This window comes from Cyprinus carpio, chromosome B15, assembly GCF_018340385.1.
Source record: "Cyprinus carpio isolate SPL01 chromosome B15, ASM1834038v1, whole genome shotgun sequence".
Classification (NCBI taxonomy): domain Eukaryota; kingdom Metazoa; phylum Chordata; class Actinopteri; order Cypriniformes; family Cyprinidae; genus Cyprinus; species Cyprinus carpio.
Genome location: NC_056611.1, coordinates 13853883 through 13869470, shown reverse-complemented (window position 1 = coordinate 13869470; position 15588 = coordinate 13853883). Strand labels below are relative to the sequence as shown.

General features: G+C 35.8%; 1 long non-coding RNA gene across 1 annotated transcript; it reads left to right on the top strand.

The window, feature by feature from the left end:
- The first annotated feature begins 8260 nt into the window (after positions 1–8260).
- Positions 8261–9121, top strand: LOC122139724. Its single transcript, XR_006156494.1, has 3 exons — positions 8261–8495; positions 8676–8753; positions 8863–9121. It is a non-coding gene; the product is annotated as an uncharacterized LOC122139724 (long non-coding RNA).
- Positions 9122–15588: the final 6467 nt, after the last annotated feature.

Genomic DNA, 15588 nt, shown 5'->3' with positions numbered 1-15588 from the left:
CACGGGCAAAAAGGCTGAAAATGGTCACCTTCACGCCATCCAAGATGTAGACACAGTTCTTTCTTCATTGGAACAGATTTGGTGAAATTTAAGCATTATATCAACTTAACTCACCCAGTAGATCCTCTGAGTAAGGGGTGCCATCAGGAATGAGAGTCCAAAAGCTGGATAAAAAACATCCCAATAATCCACAAGTAATGCACGTGACTCTCCAGGTACATCAAGTAACATCTTGTGAAGTGAAAATCTGTGTGTAACAAACAAAGCATCATTGAGGGCATTTTAACTTTAAGCCATCGCTATTGACAAAATACAAGTCCATTAATCTAATGATAACATTTCTCCAGTCAACAGTCCATCTCAGTGTTGCTCGCTTAAATCAAATTCCACCAATATATTTGTTCAGACGTGTTTTTGTTATTTGTAAGATGGTTATTGATTCTGGTGAAAATTTTTGCTTTCCTAATCAGGATTATGCAACTTTTTCACAGGAGAAAGCAATATAAAAGAGAACCTCATATTTTAGTCAGAAGAAAAGGTTTGAAGTTAAAAATCTCTTACATGGCAGTCTTTCATTTCACATTTCATTAACTGGATGGACTTGATGTTGTGTGGATTACTTGTGGCATTATTTGTAATGTTTTTTATCAGCTTTTTTGGACTTGTCATTCTGATGGTACCCAATTCACTGCAGAGGAGCAGTTTGGTAAGCAACTCTTGTAATGTTAAACTTCTCCAAATCTGTTCTAAGGAAGAAATAATGACGAATCTAACAATCTACATTCTAGATGGCCTGAGGGTGAGTAACGTTTTTGGTAAACTATTCTTTTAAATTTAAATGCATCTTCAGTATTACAGATCTCCCTGGCTTGTGCACACCTTGGAATAAGCGACTCATTTAATCAGGCATGTGGGTCAGAGTGGTTCGTTCCTGCTATTGGCAAAAGCGTGTACGTGCTCTTAGTTATGAAAAAACTTAACATAAAATGAACATAAGAAGTAGGGCGCTTTGGTGGGTCAGCGGATTGGGTGGGGGTATGTGCGAGGATGTCTGGGCGGGGGGTTTTTTTCAATCTGGCCTGTTTTTCTTCCACTCTCATGCACTAGTTAGGTTTCTGTTGCTTCTTATCTCCCTGACAAATTAAAGGCAGATATTCCAAAAAAATAAATATATAGAAAAATAAGTAAAAAGATAATTTCACGAAAAACACTCATAAATATAATAGCATTGCTTGGTTTTGAAAATATTAAGCTTTCCTCAAGAGAGGCAATTTTATTTTACATGATCAGACACTTCTCAGGAGGCAAAGAATAAATGTCCAAAAACTTTCAGAAAAGGAAAAAGACAGAGAAAATAAATAAAATAATAAATAATAAATTTTAAAGGGCACCTATTATGCAAAAATACACTTTTTACATGGTGGTTGGACTTAAATGTGTGGTGGAAGTTTGTACGCTCGCGTGTGTGAACACAAACCACACTACAAAGATAAAAATCCACCCACGTCATTTTTTAATCCCCTTTAAAACGAAGTCAGTCTAACGAGGCCTGCCGTTGTTGAAGTCGACAGTGCAGTCGTTGACTCACATTGTATAGAGGCGGTACAACGGGGGTTCTGATTGACAGCCCTGCCACTGCTATAGTTTCCACCCTCGTGCAGTTGTACGGTTGTCTCTCCATGTAATCCACGATCAATCAGCCTGTAACATCAACAATGTTCTCGCGCAAGCAATCCCGATGCTCTGTGTTTTGGATGTAAGACTGAACAGAAGAGTCTTCATTTTCTCTCAACATCTGAGCTGCTGGGGAGGTTGTGGATTACTTTAATTTTTCAAGGGAAATGCCACCTCAAAATCTAACTAAATCCGTGGTATCATCTCCAGACTCCTGCTGTGAAATGTCATGGTCGTTTATAGTTGCTTAGCGTTTTACACTGTATTGTGTATGTGTGTTACATTAACGTAATCCTTATTAAAAGACTGATCAGTGCAGCACTGGTGAGATTTAGACTGTGCCATGTCGCGAGCACAAGATTTGTTTCTGTAAACATCGCACTGTTTCCATCCCACTTTCAGGTGAAGTTGGCTTTCCCATATATACGGCCTAAACAGCCAGTTATACGCTCTAAGCGTTTGTTGTTTTCTACCGGCTCTGTTTCATGCTGTAGATTATTCAATGCAGAGAGACGTTAATAGGGGAGATATATCTTCGGAGGAGACAGTGGTGGGAATATGCAGCCTCATTTGCAATTAAAGCGATACACTCCCAAAACAGCTCCTTTTCTTTAGACACAGACCAAAAAAATGACATTTTCCAGCTGTTATAAGAACTGATCTGTTGGGTGATTTTGGACCTGACAACTTTCGAAGCATAAGGGGACACCCAAGACCAATATTACATCTTGTATAAAGTGGCATAACAGGTGCCCTTTAAACATCTGGAAACCATGGCAACAAAGACTAAGGCAAGTTGTGGGTTTCTCTACATTTCCCTTTTTGTTTAGAGTCTTTTTGGGAGAACGAAAAAAAAGTAATTGCAATGTTACTGTCTCAGCAGCAAAAAATAAATGAACACCCCAGAACATGCTGATTTCAGTTTTTGGTTTTTCAAAAATACACGCAGTAGGAGTTGTATTTTAACAGTGGACTAAAAATACAATTCGATAAACCCGCGCTAGAGGATGTCTCCAAACGGGAGTCATTCCCATAGACTCCCAATGTTCAAATGCCCAACTTTACAGTGAAAAAAAAAATGTTTACAGCCCTAGTACAAAAACAGTGGTTTTGGTCTATATAGCTAATTTTGCCCGTTATGACGGCCGTGAGGTGGGTGGAATTTTTTATAAGTCCTCCGTTAAATTAATAGCGAGCTTTAACCAATCTTCCTAATTAATGGCTTGGCCACTTGAGTGACAGGTGAGTTGCACTGATGTCACCACCAATTGAGCGTTTTTAGGAGGGTGTGGTTTCAGCAAACCAACTCCCACACTCGTGGCCATTTTCGATTATCCGGGATAGATGCACTGCCAATATGGTGAACGCCGGACCTCCGCCAACTCTTGAGCTTCAAAAAAATGCTCTTCCTAAACTACGGCGTGACGTCCATGTTTTTATACAGTCTATGATTAAAACAAGGAAATTACTGCCCATTTCCAGTTTACTGCTGTTACTCATGGTGTTCCAGATTGTTTTCATCATTCAAAGAGTCTCAAAACGCGCTGTTTGATAACACCTGAATTTAAGTAAATATAGCATTAAAAGCTTTATTGTGCATGGTTTAATCTAAAATCATTCTGTAAAAATATTCTGTCAGAGGTTATCGTGGTCATTTAAGGTTCAGATTTTTCTATGGTGTTCTCTCAAGGTTTAAAGTTCGCCAAAGTTGTGTTGGCACCAAAAAGTCCTAATATTTGTAACACGTGACTATTTTCATTACCATTTTTTCACTATTTGTCAAACACAGGAGACGTGGCAATGGGGCTTAACCTCTCTTTCAGAAAACAGAAGTAAACTGCTTCACCGCGTATGCTCTGATAATTCAATGCCTCATAGCCACACCCTCAGAGCATGTTAAGTGTTTTGAGGAACTATCATGGCCAGAAGAACAGAAGACAACTTGCTGAAACAACACAATATAATGATTGGCAACAGTCTCGTGGCACGTGTGGTAATTGCTTTTTGGGCTTAATTGCTTTAATTATATAGTTTTAAAAAAGTACTATCATTAATTGTCATGTTTACAAGAACACTACATATAACAGGAGATGTGCTGATGTTATTAGTACAACACTCAAATTATGAGACGCCTTGGTGTTATTAATAGCATTAAATGCTCGTTTGACGTTTATAAAAAAAATACACTGTAAGGTTAAATAAGTGCAAAAACCCTTTTCCTGTGTAGTCTCTAAGGATATAATGCCTTGGCAATGCAATATCATTCAGTAAAATAATGTTTTTGGAAAATGCTTTAGAATAACTCATTCACATCACTAGAAAAACTTCATAAACACACTTCAGCTATGCAATTTTTCTAATGCTTTTATTTTTTTAGGAAGGCTATCAAAGTTTTAACCCTCTTATATGTGCTAAATAAAACAGTTTGAATTCGGTGACCTTGATATCAAACAGCTAACTGTAATGGTAAAATTATGTAGGTATGTACTTATTGATCAGCAGCCATTAATTATGCTGAATATATTATAATTTACATAATATTAGTTTTAAAATATCTGAATAAATTTAATAATTCCAGGTTATTCTATATTAAAATTCAAATGGCCTTTGGACCCTGTTGCTGCTCCGCTCGTCTGTAACCGCACATTCTATCTCTATCACTGCTGAATAGAGTATGCTAGTTTCTTAGTAGTAATATTAGGATTATTCCATTGTACAGGAAAAATTCAGGGAAAGGTCACACAAGCGACATTGGAGTTTTAGTCAAAATTGTTTTTCGTTTTTTGTTATTAGTTCCATATTTGTTGCAAAATTGATACTCGATATAAATGTTAGCAATTTTTTTCATAAGTATTCTTTTGAAAACAAACAAAACACGAGAAACCACCACTCACAATATCATCCTGATATTCCAGAGGAAGGTCTTTGTCCTGCCTTTTACGGAACAGCATGCATAAAGATCTAACAGTGACACGCCAACATATATAAATCAAAAACAAGACTCCAGCTTTAGATAACTTCTGACTTTGCTACTTCTCATACGAAGTGATGGATATTATAGTGAGTGATTGTATTTTATCAAGCATTCTCTTCAAGCCACTCAATAAATATATACGCTATGTTTTATGAACCCGCGAATGACAAATGTTTTTCATCCATAACACAGAAGATAAACCATGACATTACTCCCTGATTAAAGACATTAATACAAAACTAAGTGACAACTCCGTCTCTCTCCTCCTCTTCCCTCACACACTTGCTGTTACTCTATTCCTCAGACAGATGAGCCTCTCATTTATAAGCTCAAAAAAAAAAAAAGTTGCTTTTGTCTGTGAATGACAGTGATATTGTTTTCTCTGGGTCTGCGTCCTGCATGCTCTAATTCACCTTTCCTACCGGAATTTATTTATTCAGATGTGTATCAAGCTGAGCAATCTTTGAACACTTCAGTAATGCTTTTATGTTCTTTCCCCTCCCTCTGCATTTCTGTTCTATTTCTCTTTGTTGTTTTATTCATAGGCAAAATCAGCAGCAGTCATGATCGCAGCATAAATGCGTAGCTTATTCTTTCACCTTCCATTGTAGGTTTTTATTTTTTCTTATTGTATCTCCATTTTATGCCTGACCTGCTTTTATGCAGCAACATCAGAGATCTGGATTTGCATTCAGCTTTGACAAGTACCCGTGAAATCCACTATGGCCTTCAAAATCTTCTCATCTTTTTATCTGCGTCAACCCTCACACGTCGGTATGAAGAGTGGAATGCTCTGATAAATAAAGGACTGTATTGTCGTTTGACTGCAAAAAGACTCTCCTTCTCATCGGGCCACTTGTGAATATTATGGACATGTTTGTACTTTTACAACTCTGCACTCCAAAAATATATTTGGGTGAACGTGCTTCAGTTGTGGGCAGTACGGACATATAAAACAGAACACAAGTTCAACAATTATCTTCTCTATCCAGTCCAAAACATGGTGGAAACTGACAACAAAGAGCAGTGGTTATGGCCAACATATTTAACCCTATAAAGCCAACACTTTCATATTTAATATGCAAATTACATAGTAAAAGGCCTTTTAGTGTAATTCTAAAAATGTCCACCTTCAGGCCGTGGTACACATCTTTTTGTTTATATAAAGTAAATAAATGAACTGTTAAACTTGAATGTATAAAATATGACACATCAGGCTTTTAAAGAATGTTTATATTATATCTCTCACTCATTATATTAAATTACATTATATTCCACCCACAAAAAAGGAAAAAAAAAATAAAAAAAAAAAAGAAAAATAAAGCTCACATCATAAATCTAGACATTTAAATATCATCTTACTAAGATATATTATTAGGAGGGGACAACAATATTAATATGTATTTTTATTTAAGTAGTCTGCTATACCCTCTCCTGAGACCCTGCATCCTCATATGAGAACATTTATATTTTAGTAGTGAATTTCTCTGAGATTATACATGCTACAGTTTTTTACAGAGGCACATTCAGGGCTTTCTCAGAGATACTAAATGTTTGGATGTTTCACCATGACTACTATCTCTCCTTGGTCTTCAAAAATGTCTGATATTAATTTAGTGACACTCTTACGGAAATATGATAATATTTTGTAATTATCATTTAAATCTGACTAATTTTTAAACTGTGTGTCATAAATCAACATCTCAGGAGGAAAATGTTAGGGGGGTTTCAAATCAAAAATATGACTTTCTGTAATGAAACAGGACATTGATTTCATACCGATCCTCATATGAGGACACGGGACTAAAAGCATATGTTTTATTATGCATTTTGAGAGACACAACAAATGAAACTGGAAATAAATTATATTTCAATATTCCTATGAAATATTAGATATTATTATGAAACATTTGTCAATTATTACTACCATTATTGCACTTTTTTCATTACATGTTGCCCCAAAAACACATTAATATGAAAATTAGATTTAGTTCATAGATTTTTTTTTTTTGTGACTTGACATGCAATAAGAGTATGGTAGCCCATACTCTGGTCGTGCTTTCTGCTTTTAACACATCCAAAGTGCACACACGGCAGTGAGGAACACACACACGTGAACACACACGGGCAGTGGGCAGCCATTTTATGCTATGGCCGAGAGGAGCAGTTGGGGTTCACGATGCGCTTCTCAGAGCCTCAGTCATGGTATTGAAGGTGGAAAGAGTGCTGTACATTGACTCCCCCACCTACAATTCCTGCCGGCCAGACTGAACTCACAACCCTTAGATTGCAAGTCCGACTCTCTAACGTTAGGCCACGACTTCCCAAAAAGGAAATCTTCATAAAAGATACTTTATAATAAATGAAAAAACCTGTTTATGGCCATTTTATACACATTTTGCATAAGAAAAATAGTATATCAAATAATTCTGTTATAACATAGTTGAGAATTACTTTATACAAAGTTTGCTAAAAAAAAAAAAAAAAATCCTGAAAACTAAAAATGTATTGGTGATTAAAAAAAAAAATCGTTGTTTTTGCCTAGGCAGTTCATTCATGTCATTTTTTTATTTTTTAAAATTGGGTCCCAATGTCCTCTACCCAGAGACGTAGCATAACTTATAAAATGAAATATAATTTTTACATAATACTTTTTTTTTCCCTAAATGTTTTTCCCGGGGCCCTAAGAGGATACTGTTATAACCATTTCATATCAGAATTTGATCTTTTTTGGCATAAAAATATCAGCAACTGCTTTAAATGTAAGATTTATTTTCCTCCCTGAGTATGACCCATATTCTCAGTTTTCATACTATATGGGCCAAGAAAGGAGTTCAATTAACTTAATTTTTTAAATTTGCAGACTTTACAGGGTCAAATTGCTGCATGCATGACACACGGTATCTGCAGGATTTTTTTAAAAAAAAAATTTTAAAATTTTTAAGATCTTTTTGAGACCTTCACAAATAAAATTAATACCATATAAGTGGGGTAGGGCAATGTCTATGGTAAATATCAAACTGTAAAATTTATCCACCGGTTCACATTTACAGTACAAGTGCGTATTTGCTGCATAGAAATATGGGTTGATTTTCACAATTTACTATCATTTTATTCAGACTTAAACCCCTTTAATTCGGGTGAGAAAGCTTTTTTTCCGAGTGGCTTTTGCACATAATAATAATACTGCTGCAGACGCATTTTGCAGCATTAATCTTATTCATTGATTGTTAATTTAAACGACGATCGATCATGGAAATGATCAAATATTGACATCCCTAAATGCAAATGAGTTGGATGGAAACCTGGCTATTGTCTGCATCAAACCATGCTTCCGAACAAATGTCATTCACCGTTCTGTGCTGCTCCAGGACAGCTGTCTCCGAGCGCGGTGCTGTCAGTGAGCGGGGCGGTGTAACGCTGCAGTGTTTGTGAGAGCTGCCACCTACTCCACCCCATTTACAGAGTGAAATTCTCTGACTACCTTTATCTCCCAGGACTGTTGTTGAATCTTCCAAAAGTTTTGGCTTGGGGTCCTTCACATGCGGCAACAGCACTTTCCACCGCACCAATAACACGGGGTCCAATCCTACGTGCCTGACTTTAAATTGGCGCTACTAAACACGGATATCGGCCAATGCGATATATTAAAAAATGACAAATATCGGCCCGATATATCGGCCGACCGATATATCGGTCGACCTCTAATTCTAAACACACTGTATTTGGTTGTTGTAGATGTTCCTTTATCAGAGAGCACTTTTAAAGTTTTACAACCACCTTATCAACTGCTGAAAAATGGAAGTCAGAGGACACATGACCAACTTGCTACAACACAACACAAAAGGTACATTATTTATTTTTCCTCACAGTATCAACTTTGGGAAACTTGTCAATCAGCTAATCTGAAGTTACTGATAACATTTTTCTTCTACTTTCCACATTTTATCATGTGGAGGTTCTTATGATTTATCATGCAGGTTCTTATGATTGACTGATAAATAAATATTTTGCACTGTCACTGCAGGTCTGAACTATGAAGTGCAACAATACTTGTTTGGTCATCTACATTCAGATGAAAACACAACACTCCTCTCTAATTCAAGTAAGTTTTAAGATTTGATTTAATTGTGAGAGATTCCTTTCTTTTTCCTGTTGTACTGTACTCTCCGTAGGTCTAATAAATGTTTCTCTGACTTGGATCCCCATCTTAGGATGTTAAGCCTACTCATCGCAAGGAGAGTTAGCATCAAAATGGATGTGTCACTGACCAATAACACAGAGATGCCAGAAGTATCTGTTTGCTATCTACTTTTAATTCAGTACTATGGGGCATCCAAAAGCCATCACTCAGTTAATTTCAGTCAGCACTTTTTAGCCCTTCCCAGTGCTGAAATTGTCATAGACCCTTTGTTTTTATTGTTTAAATGCTTATCTAAATGTAAAATTAACATTTAATGGTCATACATTTAAAAACAATACTGCTAGTCTTTTAGCTACCTTTTCAGAAACATGCGGTTCACCATCTCTTATGGGTTACAGAATTGGCAAAAGTTGCAGTATACAAAAAAGTTAGACTACTTGGTTTATAGGAGAATGTGGAGTAAATACTTGACATTTATTTAAGGTAAAGGGTAATGACCTGGTGGTGAAATGCAAAATAGCCTGTCATTAATATACTACAGTATTTGATGACAAACTTTTCACATTCTCGTTTTACTTATGTATTTATTTATTTTTAATTCTTTTTGCAAGTTAACTTTCAATGTATTTATTCTTGCAAATTAACATTAAATTTTTTATTTTTATTTTTTTTTATTCTAGCAATCCACATATATTTGTGACTGACATGTTGGATGGGTGATAAGGTGAGGGGGGTTGAAAAATAATGTTTCTAAAATGGAGAGTGCTGTTCTAGAGATTTAAAAATAATAAAGTATGAATTGATATAGAAAAAATAAATTGCTGTGTTATATATTGCTTGTCATTGTAAATGCTAATAAAAGTGTCTTACATGATCACACAACACCTTGATGTGTTATGCTTATTGTTATTTTAGTTTTTAGTGATAAAATAGTTATATAAGCTTTTTAAGTCTTAAAATTTCATTAAAATAAAACAAAAAATAAATCCAAAGAATGATCCCATGATGGGAACCCCTAAATGGTTCTATATAGAACCTTATTCCTGACTACAAAGAACCCAAAAGGGTTCTTTTGATTGAACCCTTAAAAAGTGTTCTATATGGAACCTTTTAGGGGTTCCATATATAAATCGCCTGATAGAACCTTTTATGGTTCTATATAGAACCTTTTCTTCTAAGAGTGTAGTATTACTAGTACTATAGTGCTAATTATAGTGCTAATGAAGATATCAGTATTACAAACAAATCAGCATTTGTTGGGCTTACTTCATGCTTATATTGCATCTCAGGGTTAACTTGTGAATTGAGTGGTTTATTTTGGGGATGGTTAAGTCTTTTTTTTTTTTTTAATGGGCAGCACATTGGACCAGCAGGCAGCATTTCGAGGCACTCAGTCAGGAATGTCCCTTCTGGTCTGATGGCAGAAAATTTGCTACGTCAGGCTGCAGCGAGTGCGTCATCCAGGACCCACAGCTTGACGAGAACATGCATTAGTCTCTCTGCTTGACTGCCTCCGTCCACCGCTCTGTAAATACATGATGACGGAACAGGGTCACTACTGCTTTTTTCATTCTGAGCTCCATCATCAAATATAGTTGCACAGAACAGCATCAAGCCTTAAGAATGATGCTTTTAGGTTGAAGCTTATATTCAGTCTTACACATATTTAATCCTGTATTTATTAGTGGCACTTATTAAAGGGATAGTCACAAAAAGAAGATATTTTGTAGGTAAACGGTTTTGGTTTCACTTCCATAGTATGGAAAAAAAAAATAGTCAATGGGAAATTGTTTGATTACCGTGTTCCACAGAGGAAAGAAATGCATACAGGTTCGGAACAGCATGAGGCTAACGGCCATTTTTGGAATGCAAGCATCACTGTTACTATTTTGCTCACACTTAAAACATGCAACTCAAACATGCTGGGTGAACAATACAATAGTAGTAAACCTACGTCACTGTGAAGTATCTACGTCACTGTGTGGGAAGATTTGTGTAACACCACCCAAATGTTCACGCAAAGAAAATGGCGGAACTTTGATTCTCACTGTATTATTGTTGCTGCCGCCGCCACCACCATGTTGTGGAGACACTGTGTTTCGTTGTGAAAGCGAAACTACTCTGTTTGGCCTTCCAAAAGAGGACACAAGTAGAATTCAGTGGTTAAGTTGTATATACAACACTGTTTCAGAAAAGTTCAACCCAAATATTTAGATGTGTACAACGCATTTTACGGAGGACGAGGACTGTTTCTTGGGAGAGTAGCCTACAATGCTGGTCTTCTGACAAATAATGCTGACTCAGCCTGTAAGTACATTTTCATATTTAAAGGATTTGCCACTGATGATTCAAATGCGAGTTTTGAGCAGTGTAGTAGAGTAGCGCTTGTTGTTTGTTGTTTCTCCAATCACAAATGCAGACATGGTTTTATGTTTACATGGAGAAATGCAATGCAACACATAAAAAGACAGTATAAGTCATTATAATCAGTAATTATTCCCCACTGGATGCTACAAATTGCTCGTTTGTAATGGGTTTTATTGTTTTTGTCTCGTCGTGCTGGGACACAGCATCACAGTATGGTAAGGGGCGTAACATTTCCCTCACACGCTTGAGGTATTCGGCCAATCACAACACACTGGATAACTGGCCAATCAGAGCACACCTCACTTTTCAGACCAATTAGCTTTGTAAAAATCGACATGTTTCAGAAAGGCGGGAAATAGAGGAGAAACAATAATGTACAGTATGTGGAAAATAATGTGTTTTTGAACCTTAAATCACATAAACCCATTTCATTACACTAAATACACAAAATAATGTAATTTTTTTTAGCAATGTCATATGACCCCTTTAAGTATTGGTCATTGGCCACACTGCTTTATAAGATATCGCTATTGCCCATTAAATCCATCCATCCATGCATCCATCCATCCAGTTTGACCACTACAATCAATCAATTAATCAATAAATCAAGCAATCAATTTCGGTTGAGCACCTCAATACAACCATTTGTACAGTAATTCATAAACAAATGACAATTTAACTGAAATATGGCCAAATGACTTGGAATCAGAATCATACAGCAAGCTTTTAAATGGGAATTTTAAGTGAATCGTTTTTTTTTTTTTTTTTTGTTGTTGTTGTTGTTTTTTTGAGAGGGCCAGTGAGTTATCACCTAGGAATGCTCTAAAAATCATCCAGAATATAATTATATAGCAACATCTTGGCAATCGCCCATGACACCTCTGCACTGTAACATTGAGTTTGGCATTGGAAGGCATGACTCACTCAGTGCTAAATGTCTAAATATCAGTAGCAGTATTCATCAGTATTCATGTTCATTTGGTTGGTAGCTCATCTTCTCTCATAAAGCACAGTCTCTCCATCAATTCATTTAGCATGTGAGCGTTTCAGCAGACACACCGCTTGTTCTACTATAATTAGAACAAGAGGAATTGTTGGATGTGAGCATCGCTCCCAGCCACGGATCTGTTCTCTCTGATCATCTCTGTTCTCTCATAATGAGAGGTCTGATAAGCTCCCTCAGCTCAAGGAGTCAAGCTCAGAGACTCACAGACCTGGACCAGGCGAGAGAAGGGAATCCTTGGTTGTCCTTTGTTGTAAGACCCTGCATATCTCAAGATCTCCAAGAATGAAATTGATCTGTGCATTTGAGCAGACCACTGTAATTTTGGCACGATTGTAAAGTATTGTGGCTGCCTACGGCTGTGGCGTGCGGGGAGGAGGTGCCTCTCCGCCATCTGTTGCCCTGTCACTAGATATGACACACGCTTCTTCCAGCAGCTTTTTCACCAAATAACAGCAGTTTTTTGGCAGATCCTGTTGCGTTCTTTTGTGGGCCATTGATTTTTGCCTAAATCAATTCTGTGAGCTTTGTAGGCATTATATTTACACTTGAAGCTGGTTATTGAACACATAAAAGTGCCAGCTGGGTTGTTATTTATATAACTTCTGGATTAATAAAGTGGCATAATGAAAAATTATAACTTATATCTAACAATATAAGTATTTACTATCACTTTTTATCCTTTTAACACATCCTTGCTGAATAAAAGTATCATTTTCTTATGTTTTCAACAAAACTATTTCCAACATTGATTATAAATCAGCATTTTATAAGGATTTTTGAATGATCATGTGACACTGAAGACTGGAGTAATGATGCTGAAAATTCAGCTTTGCTTCACAGGAATAAATTATATTTTAAAATATTAAAATATATATTTTTTTAAATTGCATTAATATTTCACAAAATTACAGTTTACAAAATTACAGTCAAATAAATGCAGCCTTGAAGAGCATAAGAAATGTTTTTTTTTTCTCTCTGCATGATTTCACAGACAACAGTTTTTAAATATTAATAAGCAGTAAATATATAATCATATGTTTATTACTGAAGAGGACAGTTGAATCACCATTTGTGACTTTATGCCCTCCACAAAATGAGTTTTAACTCAGAAATTAAAAACATGGTCAACAAAGATGTGCATTCAAGTCATTGCAATCATGTAATGCATTTTTAAAATGTATTAGATCTAGGCACAAAAAAAAACAAAAAACAAAAGATGTGGCTGATCATTGTTTTCCAGTTTTGTTCCTGGGTAGCGTGACAAGCATTGCACTTCAAAACACTTAATTCATACAGTAACTGAATTTCTGAGTGCCAAGTTGGCGTCAGTTCAGTTTTGAGAATGTTTTGAAAAGTTCATTGGATATGAATGACCAAATTGTTCAGTTGTTTCTTTTTTGTCAGGAAAGGTCTTATGGCTAAGAAATGGAGACAGGGCCATCTGTTGCTAAAACCGAACACAGAATTCGACAATACTTCCAGATGCTGAATGCTGCCATTTTGTGCTCTCACAATGAGATTAGGGGCCTTGTTACTCCCACGACTACAGCAGGAGAAAATGAGGTTACAACAGATATTAAACTGAATAACTGCACGTATCGACTGAATCATTTGTCCCTGTTCTGGGGTTCTTTTGAGGTCCTCTTTGTGCTGGTGCTTAGCATGTTGTTGTGCTTTGTTTTTGCGTTTTACAGTAGATTTGATTTAAGATTATTTAGGGGTTTTGCTTGGTGCATGCTGAGTTGCCTGAGAGCCAAGAAGACCGACTGTGGTGGATTAGCATAATTAGGAATGGCATGGATTAATGAGATACGTCCCTGACGCACTTGATGCATGAAAACCGCTCTGTGCTGCCAATTGTTTGTAGAGTTGTGGAAGAACCAAGTGCCAGAGAATATCAATATTGATCAGTGGTTACTTTGATGGAAATACTAGAATTGTAGCTTATATACAGGAACTAAGCATGCACATTAAATAATTACATCAAAACGAAAATGTATATACCTATAGATCCTCCAAAGTGACATTTTTTAATACACGCACAAATATAAAACATAAGATGAAAAAGAAAACTATACTGCATATACTGTGTAAAAAAAAAAATAAAAAATAAAAATTACCCTTAAACTGAACAAAGATTACTGGAGTATATTTTATAATAAAAAACTACTAAATTTCATGTTTAATTTAATGTCTTAGTTGCCATTTCTTTGTAATTATTTGTGGAAATTTCTTAGCAAAGTAAAAATGGTTTCATCACTATTTTTGTTGTTGTTGTTTTCGTTAATTGCTTTTATTAAAGGCTCTGTATTCTCCTTTCATTACAGTGGAAGAAAATATCTATATGAGCTTGACAGCCTTACTAATTAACCTGTTTTTGGTTGATTAGTTGACTCCTACACTCTCAAAAAAAAAAAAAAAAAGGTACAAAAGCTGTCACTGGGGCAGTACCTTTTTTAAAAGGCACACATTTGTACCTAAAGAGTCCATATTGGTACATATTAGCACCTAAAGGAGCAACTGTGTAAATCATAGTACCTAAAAGGTACAAAAATTTACCTTTTGAAAAGGTACTGCCCCAGTGACAGCTTTTGTACCTTTTTATTCCCCACCAGCTTAACCAGAAAGACTTTAATGGCCTGCCAAAGAAAAACCAGGAGGAATGCAAAAAAGCAGAGTGGGATCTGTGAAATGGTTATGACTTCTATTATGTGAATATGCTTAGGATTTTTAAAGTCCAATACCAAGCAGAAAACATTTATTCTGTGATCCGACAGCATGAAAACCAAAAGATGAGCCCAACATTCACTTCAGGTGATTAAAAAAGTACCATTAAGTACATAAGTACCAAAGAAAAATAATTAAATGATATGAAGGACATTTAATTTTAAAGTATTTAATTTATTTTATTACATGTCCCTCTGGAATACTTGATTCTGATTGGTCAGTCGCTGCATTGGGATATGTTTTTGTGTAATTAATTACTGCTAAATGATTTCATGTCTGCAATTTATTTTCTCACATAATAGAAATCAAATCAATATTTCATGCACATTTATTTATTTATTTTGGTAAGTGGCTATGTAGTAAGCTGGATAATGTGCAGTCATTTCATCATTATCCCCAAATAAACCCCTTCATTATGATGTAGGATCACCTTGTCTGGTTTATTTAGCAATGATGGGCTATAGGACTGTAGATTATCCCTTACATATCTAAAAATAGGCATTACCACCTGGATATATAAGAATTACTCATCATGGAATATAAGATTTTGGTCATACCAAATGATTTTTGTGTCATCCACCAGAGGTGAGAAATAAAGCTCCAAAAATCAGATTAATCAAATTTACGGTGACTGGGGAATCCACATTTAGCATTTTTAATCAAGATCATGGTCTAATTTTCAGACATCTAGAACTG